This window comes from Orycteropus afer, unplaced genomic scaffold (genome assembly GCF_000298275.1).
Source record: "Orycteropus afer afer isolate SDZICR_OR568_19922 unplaced genomic scaffold, OryAfe1.0 scaffold00015, whole genome shotgun sequence".
In the NCBI taxonomy this organism is placed as follows: domain Eukaryota; kingdom Metazoa; phylum Chordata; class Mammalia; order Tubulidentata; family Orycteropodidae; genus Orycteropus; species Orycteropus afer.
The window spans coordinates 19,654,859-19,667,383 of NW_006921602.1; positions in this window are offsets into that span (position 1 = coordinate 19,654,859).

Genomic DNA, 12,525 nt, shown 5'->3' on the forward strand with positions numbered 1-12,525 from the left:
AAAGAGGGGGAGGCCTTCAAGGAGATGGATTGATATGGTGGCTGCGAAGATGGGCTCAAGTATAGCAGGGATTGTGGGGCTGGCGCAGGATCGGGCAGTGTTTCGTTCTGCTGTGCATGGGGTCGCTATGAGTCGGAAACGACTCAATGGCACTTAACAACAATAACAACAATCACTTTACCTTTAAATCTCTGGCTTAGTGCCTGAGGTATTTGACTACCAACCAGAAGGCTGAAGTTCAAACGCACCAGCTACTCCTCAGAAGAAAGGTTGGGCTATCTACTTCTGTAGTGATGCTGCCTCAGAAACCCAAAGAGGGGCCACTATGAGTTGGATCTGACTCAACAGCAGTGAGTTTGTTTCTTTGGTTTTATACAACATTTATCTCCCAAAATATTTGCCTCCTCTATAACCACAATGTTGTTGTACAGAGGAAATAGATAAGAATTCCTTAATATCCTCTGATATCTATCCCAGTTTGCTCAGGTCTCCAAATGTTGTTTCCTAAATGAATTTTTGTAACTTTTTTTTTTTTTTAATTCCCCTGATCCAGTATACAGATAAGGATTATGTATTTCATTTGGCTGTGTTTCTTACCTTTTTTTTTTTACCACAGAATTGTTCCTTGTCAATTGAACTTTTTTTCTGTTTTGCTTTTTACTTTCTTTCATTGTTTTTGCTTTAATCTGTTTGTACAATGTTATGTTCATGGGTAGTGACTCTTTTCTACCCAGATGTTATTTTGTTGTGACATACCTACTGTGGATGACTTCCTACTTTTTTCTTTCCATCTCTGAGACCATTATTATTATTATTATTATTATTTTACCTTCAAGCTGTAGTTCAAGAGCCTGTTTATTTTGTATTCTGCCTGCTTTCCTGGAGACATGTGGTCATGATCATATATAATCGTTAGTAGAATTCCAGGGCTCAGTTCTCCTTTGAGATTTTTTTTCTTACGTGACATGTATGGCTTCTGAAGGATAAGGACAGTCATTAGGAGTCCAATGCTATGATTTTCTACTTTTTTATAACTATATCCTTTTGTTTCGTGGCTGCCGATTTGAAAGATTTTCTTACTAGGTTCTGCTCAGTGTTGTGTTGTGGTGCACTGGCTTTCTGGAAGAAAGAAAATATTCTCTGGTTTGTAAGTTTTTCCTATTTTGGTGGTTTTAAATACTCCCTCCATGACTTATTTCAAGCCACCAACTTTTCATTGAACAGAGTGGAAAGATATGTACAGAATTGGCACTCATGAGTCTGTACCAGCCAGTTCTAGCATTCTTTGGTTATATACTCATTTGAATTCTGGAGTGTCGTTCCTTTTCCCCCTAGTAACTATTGGAGGTGAGAGATTAACTTCAACATATTTTTTTTCCTTCACATTACTGAGATCATACTACAAATATGGATATTTAGACATAATTAACAGAAAAAAAAAATTCATAGAACTTACGTAGAAGATAATAATGAAGTGAACTTGGTAACTATGCATCATTGAGTAGCATTTTTAATTTTCCCAAGTAAACCCAGTGTATCATGTTCTGTCTAAATTGTAAAGATTCAGAAGATCATTACTCAGACCTTTGCCAGTGAAAGTGGACATTGTGTTGCTTTGTAAAATTACTTTGTGTTTGGGATAGAGAAAAGATGTGATTTAATAACTCTCCCAGTAGTGTTCTATCCATGTAAATAATTGAGCTTTTGTCATAAATACTTTACAGAACAACAAAGCTTTGTTTTAAATTATAAAAAAAAAATTTTTAATCTGAGCCAGGACTTAAAACTTGACTTTTTTGGTGTTGAAAATGGAGTGGAAGCAGCAGCTTTGCAAAGCCAAGCTTGCTCTTTGGCTGCTTGGCCTACTTATGCAGTGGAGTTCCTACATTTGGTATTTTAAAATTAATAGACTTTATTTTTTTAGAGTAGTTTAGTTTTAAGTTTGTAGAAAAATTGAGCAGATGTACCGAGAATTCCCACATATGCCCTTCCCCCTTCTCCACAGTTTCTACTGCCTATTTAAATCTTACATGCCTATGGTGAGAAGTTGTGGTGGTGCAGTGGTTAAAATATTTTTTTGGCTGCTAACCAAAAAAGGTCAATGATTTGAACCCAGCCAGCTGGTTCATGGGAGAAAGATGAGGCAACCTGCTTCTGTAAAAATTTACAACCTTAAAAACCCTACGGAACAGTTCTCTGTCCTATAAGGTTGCTATGAGTGGAATTGGCTCAATGGCAGTGAGTTTGGTTTTATTACTGTGGTACATTTGTTACAATTGATGAATCAATATTGATAAATTGTAATGAGCTAAAGTCCATAGCTTCCATTGGGGTTTACTCTTTGTGTTGTACAGTTCTGTAGATTAGGACAAATGTATAACATATGTATCTACTATTGCAGTATTATGCAGAATAGTTACATAACCCTAAAACTGCCCAGTGTTACATTTGTTCATCCCTCCTCCCAACCCCTGGCAACTATTCATCTTTTTTACTCTTTGTAGTTTTGCATTTGGTTTCCAAAAAGAAAAAAAATAGTCAAAAGTCCTCATACTCCAGTTCCTACATACTTGATTTGTTTTGATATTTTCTCTTGTTTTTGAGATTTTTTTTTTTCTTAAAAAACCCAAGTATAAACTTAAACATATTTTTAGATTATGGAAAGTATATTAGTAAAATGTTTCATTCCATTATTTAATCTTGATATGTAAAAGTTCCATACTGGCAGGCATTATTGTTTATTATACACTGATTTCACTCTATTTTCTTTGCTAATTTCAAGGATTGTTTTGGGTTTTAGTTTCGGACTCCATTCTTTTTATTACCTCTTTATAGAAGTGCATTCAAAAGGAGGAAAAAATAATGAGAAAGATGAAGTAATGCAATAAAAGTTTAAATTGAATGGTATCTCAATAATACTTTAAATTTAATGGTCCTTTTTTTAATTATTATTTTTTAAGTTGTTATTGTGCTTTGGGTGAAAGTTTACAGAGCAAATTCATTTTCCATGCAGCAGTTCACATACACTTTGTCTCATGACATTGACTGTAATTTCCCACAGTGCAACAGCTCACCTCCCACTTCCTCCTGATAGTTACCTCTTTTCCTGTGTCCTTTCCTCCCATACACTCCTGCCCCGCAAACTGTCTCCCTGTGCATAAACAGCCCTTCTATTCTTCCATGATCTCTCCAAGGAGTGTATGTACCTAATGTAAATGTTCAACTCATATGCCTGTCTTTTATTTGGCTGGAAGCCACAGGAGTGGGTTTAATTCCAGACCTAAACGGGAGCTAGGGGCCATATAGTCTCAGTGGTTCCATCAGGCTCTATCAGATCTGGAAACCTGCTCCCACCCTTTAAAAAAAATTTTTTTTTTTTTTTTTTATGATTTTGACTTTTGTTCCACATTTTCTCCCTCTTATCCAGGATCTCCTACACAGATCCCCCTCTGAGTGGTTGACAGTGGTAGCCAGGCACCATCTAGTTCTTCTGGTCTCATAGTCATATAGGCTGAGTATCGCATGGTGTACCAGTCCCTTGGACTAATTGTTTCTATGAGTCTTTGGTTTTCTTTATTCTTCTTTGCTCTGGATGAGGAGAGACCCATCGTTGCATCTAGATGGCTGCTTGCAGGCTTTTAAGATCCCAGTCACTACTCACCAAAGTCGAATGTGGAACAAGTGTTTTTGTGTAGTATTGTTATGCCAGTTGATTTTGATGTCCCCTTGACCATAGTCCCAAACCCACGGATCCAATTACTTGCTCCTTCCGAGTAGCTGGCTGTGGCCAAGAAGTGACTATAACTTTGTCCCTTGTCAGCTGTACTGTATACCTGCAGATTTTGACAGAACATGCAAATACACTTGTAGAAACATTGTCTGCCAACCCTATACATGGCCATAGGCATACTCCTCCTTATATGGACATACCTAATTATTCAGCCTGTCTACCCATCTATCCACCCGTATACCAATATTTACCATCACTGATAATGCAGTACTTTGTGTGCAAAAGGATTCATCTTTGTTGTCTGTACCTCTCACACACCTCTCTATGTCTTCTTCCTTAGTGCTACCATGTTGATCACTCACATTTGGTACCTTGCCCTTCCCTTCACCCAAATAAGTACATATCTCTACCTATCTAGCAGTGTTTCCTCCCCATGGCTTCTCCTTCCACCCATGGTAACCAACAAAGAAAATTTCCTTGTATATAAACCTTTCCTTGACTTTTTACAATAACAGACTAATATAGTATTTGTCCTTCTGTGATTGACTTAGTTCACTCAGCATAATGTCCTCCAAGTTCATCCACGTTATGTGGTGTTTTACAGATTCTGTGTTATTCTTTAGGGTTTGCATAGTATTCCATTGTGTGTATCTACCCTAGTTTTGTTATCCATTCTTCTGTTATGGGTTGATAGGTTATTTCCACCTTTTTGCTATTGTAAATAGCGCTTTGCTATTGTAAACAGTGCTGTGATGAACATGGGTGTGCATGGGTCTGTTCTTGTCTTGGCTCTCACTTTTTTAGGATAAATACCTAGTAGTGGAATTGCTGGATCAAAAGTTATTTCTAATTTTAACTTTTTAAGGAATCACCATACTGATTTCCACAGTTGTTGTGTCATTTGACAGTCCCACCAGCAGATGAGAGTCCCAGTCTCTCCACACCTTTGCCAGCATTTGTTATTTTCTGTCTTGTTGAAATTTGCTGCTAGTGCTGGTGCAAGATGGTATCTCATTGTTGTTTTGATCTGCATTTCTCTAATGGCTAATGATTGTGAGCATTTCTTCATGTGTTTATCAGTTTCCTGAATATCCTCTTTGGTGAAGTATCTATTCATGTCTTCTGCCCATTTTTTAATTGGATTATTTGTGTTCTTGTTGAGGTGTTGGAGTTTCCTCTAAATTTTAGAGATAAGTCCCTTGTCAGATGTGTCATTGCCAAATATTTTTTTCCAATCTGTAGGTTCTCTTTTTACACTTTTAGAGAAGTCTTTCAAAGCACATAAAAATTTAGTTTCTAGAAGGTCACATTCATCTGGTTTAACTTCTGCTGTTTGTGCATTTTGGGTTATGCTTGATAGTCTATTTATGCCGTAAATAAGGCCCCCTAAATCTGCCCCTAGTTTTTCCTTGAGGAACTTGATAGGTTTAGGTTTCACATTTAAGTCTTTGATCCATCTGGAGTTAGTTTTTGTGTATGGTGTGAGGTGTGGATCTTCTTTCATTTTTTTTGCAAATGGATATCCAGTTTTGCCAGCAACTTTTGTTAAACAGACAAGCTCTTCCCCATTTAATGGCTTTAGGCCCTTTGTCAAAGATCAGCTGACCATAGGTCATTGGATCTCAACTCTATTCCATTGGTCTGTGTGTCTGTCATTGTACCAATACCAGGCAGTTTTGACCACTGTGGCTGTACACTAGGTTTTGAGGTCCAGGAGTGTGAGACCTCCTACTTTGTTGTTGTTCTTCAATAGTGCTTTGCTTATCCAGGGTCTCTTTCCTTTGTATATAAAGTTAGTGATTGCTATTTCCGTATCCTTAAAGAATGTTGATGGGATCTGGATTGGGATTGCATTGAATGTATAGTTGCTTTGGGTAGAATTGACATTTTCACAATGTTCAATCTTCCTTTCCACAAACATGATATATTCTTCCGTTTATGTAGATCTCTTATGGTTTCTTGAAATAGTCTTGTAGTTTTCTTTGTATAGGTCTTTTGTGTCCATGGTAAGATTGATTCCCAAGTAATTTATTTTTTTGGTAGCTATTGGAATCTCTGGTAGCATAGTGCCTAAAGGCAGTTGACTGCTAACCAGAAGGCTGGCATTTCAAACCCACCAGACACTCCTTGGAAGGAAGATTAGGCAATCTACTTCCATAGAGATACTGCCTCGGAAACCCAAGGAGGGGTTGCTATGAGTCAGAACACCAAGACCACAGTGAGTTCGGTTTTTGTATTGTAAATGGCACTGATTTCCTCATTTCTTTCTCTGCAATCACTTTGTTGGTGTAGAGAAATCCAACTGATTTTGTATGTTGATCTTATATCCTGCCACTGTGCTAAATCTCTCAATTAGTTCTAGTGGTTTTTTGACTGAGTCTCTTGTGTTTTCTATGTATAAGATCATTATTATCAACAAATAGGGATAGTTTTACTTCTTTCTTACCAGTTTGGATGCCTTTGATTTCTCTTTCTTGCCTTGTTGCCCTGGCTAGGATTTCCAATACACTGTTGAATAGAAGTGGTGATAGAGGGTATCCTTGCCTGGTTCCCATTCACAAGGGGTATGGCTTCTGTTTCCCTCCCTTGAGAATAATGTTGGCTGTTGGTTTTGCATATATGCCCTTTATTATGTTGAGGAATTTCCCTTCTATTCCTATTTTGCTGAGAGTTTTTTAAATCAGGAATGGGTGTTAGATTTTATCAGATGCCTTTTTTGCATTGATTGCTATGTTCATGTGGTTCTTTTTCTTTGTTTTATTTATGTGATGGATTACCTTGATGGTTTTTCTAATGTTCAACCATCCTTGCATACCTGGTATGAACCCCACTTGGTCATAATATATTAATTTTTGGATATGTTGTTGGACTCTGTTGGCTAGGATTTTGTTGAATATTTTTGCATCTTTACTCATGAGGGATATTGGTCTGTAGTTTACCTTTTGAGTAATATCTTTGCCTGGTTTTGGTGTCAAGGTTATGCTTGCTTCATAAAATGAATTTGAAAGGATTCCATCCTTTTGAATGTTTTGGAATAGTTTGAGTAGGATTGGTGTCAGTCCTTCTCTGAACGTTTGGTAGAATTCTCTGGTGAAATCGTTTGGGCCAGGAGTTTTTTTGTTGGTAATTTTTTTTATGACTTGTTCAGTTTCTTTTTTTTGCTGTGGATCTGTTCAACTTTTCCACCTCAGTGTGTGTTACTTTAGGTAAGTAATGTGTTTCTAGAAATCTGTCCAGTTCTTCAAGATTTTCAAAGTTGTTGGTATGCAGTTCTTCATAGCATCCTGATATCCTTTTTGTTTCATCTGGTACTGTTGTGATGTCGCCCATTTCATTTTTTACTCGTGTTATTTTTATTCTCTCCCTCATTAAATTTGTCAGTGGTTTGTCAATTTTATTAATCTTTTCAAATAACCAACTTCTAGTCTTGATGATTTATTTCTGTTGTCTTTCTATTTTCTCTTTCGTTGATTTCTGCTTGAGTCTTTATTATTTCCTTTCATCTGGTGACTGTAGGCTTTTCTTCTGTTCTTTTTCTAATTGTTGGAGATAGTGGGTTAAAGTGTTGATTTTGGCTCTTTTTTTGATGTGTGCATTTATTGCTATAAATTAGCCTTTGATCACTGCTTTTGCTGTGTCCTAAAGATTTTGGTATGTTGTGTTTTCATTCTCATTTGATTCAAGGAATTTTGTAATTTCATTTTTTAATTCTTCTATTACCCAATCTTTCTTAAGGAGGGTGTTGTTCAGTTTCCATATGTTTGCTCTTTTTTGGTTGATCTTCATATTGTGGATTTCTAATTTCATAGCATTGTGATCTGAGAAGATGCATTGCAGTATTTGAATGGCTTTAAATTTATTAAGACTTGCTTTATGGCCTAACATATGGTCTGTCATGGAGAATATTCCATGTGCACTGGAAAAGAGTATATATCATTCTGTTGTTGGGTGAAGTGCTCTAGATGTCTATAAGGTCAAGTTGGTAGATTGTATTGTTTAGCTCTTCTGCATCTTTGTTGAGTTTCTTTCCAGTTGTTCTTTCATTAAAAGTGGTGCATTAAAGTCCCCTTCTATGACTGCACAGTCATCTATCTGTTTTTTCAATTCTGTTAAAGTCTGATTTATATATTTTGGTTCTCTTTCATTGGGTCCGTAGATACTTATTATGGTCATATCTTCTTATTCCGTTGATCCTTTAGTCATTATATAATGTGCTTCCTTGTCTCGGATGGTGGTTTTTATCTTAAAGTCAATTTTATTAGAAATGAATATTGCCACTTCTGCTCATTTTTTGGTTGTCATTTGCTTGATATATCTTTTTCTAACCTATGATTTTTAGTTTATTTTTGTCTTTGTCTCTAGGTGTGTCTCTTGTAGACAGCATATTGATGGGTTTTGTTTTCTTATCCAATCTGCAACACTCTGTCTCTTGAGTGGTGCATTTAATCCATTAACATTCAGTGTAACTATCGACAAGTATGAATTGGTTGCTGTCATTTTGTTATATGTTTGGTTTTTTTTGTGGTGTTCCTGGTTTCTTTGTTCCATATAATTTTCTGTACTGAGCTCATTTTGGTTATGAATCATGTTATCATTTCTTTTGTTGCTGTTGTTTAGTATTTGCTAAATATTTGTGCTTGCCCTCTTTTTTATTGTGATGTGAAGGTTTATCATTTTTCCTTTGAGGTGCACCCTGTGATTTATAATTTTCTCCCCAAGCGTAGAACAGTTGAATCTATCTTGCAACTCTCTTGACTTCCTCACCATTTGTAAGTTCTGTAACTACACAAATTTTTCCCTCTTTTTGGTTTATAGTTGTCCTCATTTGCCAGTTGATATCTCTGGTTCCCTGCTTACATCATGTAAGCTTATTTTACTTTGGATACTTCCATAACTGTGTTGGTTTCTGGGTTATGTCATCATGTGTATTAATGGTCAGTTGTTGTTTGCTAATTTTGGTTCTTTGTTCAAAGGACTGCCTTTAGTATCTCTTGTCAGGTTGGTTTGATTTTAACAAATTCCCTTAATTTCTGCTTACCTGGAAATGTCCTAATTTCACCATCATATTTTAGGGACAGTTTTGTTTGTATATAATTCTTGGTTGGAAAGTTTTCACTTTCAGCATTTTATATATACCATCTCATTGCCTTCTCACCTGGATGGTTTCTGCTGAGAAATCTGAGCTTAGTCTCATTGGTTGCCCTTTGTAGGTAACTTCAAGTTTTCCCTGTGCTTCTTTCAGGATTCTTTCTTTGTCTTTGGTTTTAGTGAGTTTGATGATGATATGTCTTGGTGATTTTCTTTTGGGGTCTATCTTATTTGGGGTTTATTGGACTTCCTTAATAGGTATATTCTCATCTTTCATCATATCAGGGAAGTATTCTTTTCCAACATATCTTGGATAATTTTCTCTATGGTTTTCCTTTTCTCTTCCTGTTCTGGAATTCTGATTACATGTAGGTTATACCTTTTGATGGTATCCACATGAATCTTAGGCTTTCTTCATTTTGTTTTGATCTTTTTTCTGATTGATCCCTTTCCAAAGAAGTATTGAGATTTGTGTCTTCAATCTCATTAATTCTGTCTTCCGTCGATTTTATTGTACCCCTTTTCCCTTTCAATGTGCTATCTATTTCTGGAAATTTAGCATTAATCTTCTGGATTTCTGTCTGTAGATTTTGTATCATTTCTAATTTTTCATTTAGTCATTTTGTTCTTATATTTTCTTCCAAAATTGTTCCAAGGTTTTGTCAGTGTTTTCTTTAATTTTTTCAGTGTTTGCCTTGATCTGTCTTTCAATTCATTGAAGAAACCTGAGTATAATTCTTACGAATTCCTTATGAGGGAGTTCCAGTGTTGCTTCTTCCTCAGGGATGTATTCTGGGTCTGTATTCTGCTGCCTTGTTTCTGCCACTTTGTCTTGCCTCTTTGTGGACTGTGATGGTCTGTTGTCTCTGAGACATTGTGACTTTGTTGTATTTATATTTATTTGGTGGTTGTATGTTGTAGTGAATTGCCCAAGATTTCCGTTTTCTTTCTTTCTCTCTCTCTTTTTTTTTTTGGATGTATCTGAGTAAGCAGGGTGCTATGCTCCTCTATTTGCTAGTTGGCAGCACTTACACACTTACCACCTCCTGGTGGGTGTAATAGAGAGTGAGAGTGGCTGCATAGATCTCTATTAACTGTTTGTGAAGAGCAGTTAAGGGTGAGTCAGGCTCTTCTTGGTAGTCATGTATCATTGGTCATTTGATGCAGAAAGAAGTGGTGACTCTCACTCTAAGTGGAGCTGCAAGACATGCGGGTGTGGTTGCATTGTACGGGCTCAAATAGCCACAAGAAATATACATAGAAAAAGGGAAAAGAAGAAAGTATGCAATATCTGGGGAGGGGAAATAAGAGAAAAGATGTAGAGTTGAAGAACAGTGAAGAAAAGAAATGGAAAAAAAGCAAAAAGAAAAACAAGGAATGGGGAGAGCCACAAAAAAGAAAAAGATGGGAATGAGGAACAGGGGAGAGAGAAAAAGCTGAAAACTAGAACCTGGGAAGGGAAGAAGAAAGAATAATAATAAAAAGGATATTAAAAAATGCCTTATCCACTATACCACTAGACCTCCTCATATTAATAGTGTTGTTGTTGTTGTTAGGTGCCATTGAGTCGGCTCTGACTCATAGCAACCCTACATACAGCACAGCGAAATACTGGTTTTGTGCTAATCTCACAATCTTAGCTATACCTGAGCCCATCGTTGTAGCCACTGTGTCAGTCCATCTTCTTGAGGGCATTCCCCTTTTTCATTGACTCTTCACTTTAGCAGGTATGATATCCTTCTCCAAGGAATGGTCCCTTCTGACAACATGATCAAAGTAGGTGAGATAAAGTCTGGTCGTTCTTGATTATAAGCATTCCGGCTGCACTTCTAAAGTCGATTTGTTAGTTCTTCTGGCGGTCCATGGTTCTTTCAGTATTCTTTGCCACACCATACTTAGAAGCATCAACTCTTCTTTGGTCTTCCTTATTCATTGTCCAGCTCTCACATGCATATGAGGCTATTGAAAATACTGTGACTTGGGTTAGGCATACTTTAGTCTTCAAAGAGACATCTTTGTTCTTTAGCACTTTTCAGCACTTTTTAAAAAGAGGTCTTTTGCAGCACATTTGCTCAGTGCAATACGTTGTCTGATGCTTTGACTGATGCTTCGACGTGTGTTGATTATGGAACCAATATGAAATTTTTGACAACTTCAGTCTTTTCTCCTTTTATTGTGATGTAGCTTATTGATCCAGTTGTGAGGATTTTTGTTTTCTTTATGTTGAGGTGTAATCCATAGTGCAGACTGTAATCTTTAATTTTCATCAGTAAATATTTCAAGTCTTCTTCACTTTCAGCAAGCAAAGTTGTGTCATCTGCATATTGTAGTATGTTAATGAGTCTTCCTCCAATCCTGATGCTTTGGTCTTCTTCATATAGTCCAATTTCTTGGGTTATTTGCTCAGCATACATAATTATATATTAATATCATATGTTAAAGCTTAGAATGTTATGAGGGATAAAAAGCCTACTTGATATGACAAGAGTGAATTCATCTAAAGGGCATAACAATCATAAATATTTTTGCATGTAATAATGTTTCAAAAATACATGAAGCAAAAAAATGATAGAATTGCAAAAAGGAATAGACAAAACCACAATTACAGACAGATTTAAATACCCTTCTCTCAATAATAGATCAGATAGAAAATAGTAAGGGTACAGAACACTTGTACAACACTATCAACCAATTTGACCTGATTTACATTTATAAGTCATTTAACATAAGAGCAAAAAATAACATAGAACCCTCATCTCCCAACATCAGCATATGCATTCTTTTCAAGAGCACGTGAAACATTTACAAACATGGATCATACTCTAGGCCATAAAACATGTCTCAATGTGTTTGAAAGGGTTAAAGTCATACAAAATGTGTTCTTTCAGTATGCTGTGTTGTTATTTGCCATCGAGTCGGAGGACCTGATCATAGTGACCCCTCCTTGGATTTCTGAGGCGGTAGATACACTACAGAAGTAGATTGCCGAACCTTCCTTCTGAGGAGTGGCTGGTGGATTTGAACTGCCAGCCTTCTTGTTAGTAGTCAAGTGCCTTAGGCACTACACTACCAGAGTCCCTCTTTCACTCTAGTGGAGTTCAGTTAGAAATCAATAACAAAGATAACTGAAGCATCCCTCGTATTATGAAACTAAGTAACAGACTTTTAAATAACACATTGATGAAAGAAGAAATCAGAAAATGAGAAAGTAGATTGAACTGAGTTAAAATAAAAACATGGCAGAACAATTTGTGGATATTGCTAAAGCAGTACTTAGGGGACAATTTATGGCACTAAACATCTATATTAGAAATGAAGAAAAATCTTAAATTAGTGGACTCATGTGAAAAAGAGAAAAATAAAGTCAAAATAGTAGAAAAGAAACAATAAGGAGGAAAGGAAAAATAAAATAGAAAACAAAAATTAGAAAAACAAAGAAACTAAAAAATGGCTCTTTAAGATGATTAAAAAAAAAAAAAAAATCAATAAATCTCTGGCCAAACTTGTCAGGAACCATACAAAGAAGATACAAATTGCCAATAGTAGGAATGAGAGAGAAGACATCACTACAGTTTCTACAGATATCAAAAATATAATAAGGGAATATTATGATAACCTTAGGAGCTCTGGTAGCATAGTGCCTAAGGCACTTGACTGCTCACCAGAAGGCTGGCGGTTCAAACCCACCAGCCACTCCTCGGAAGGAA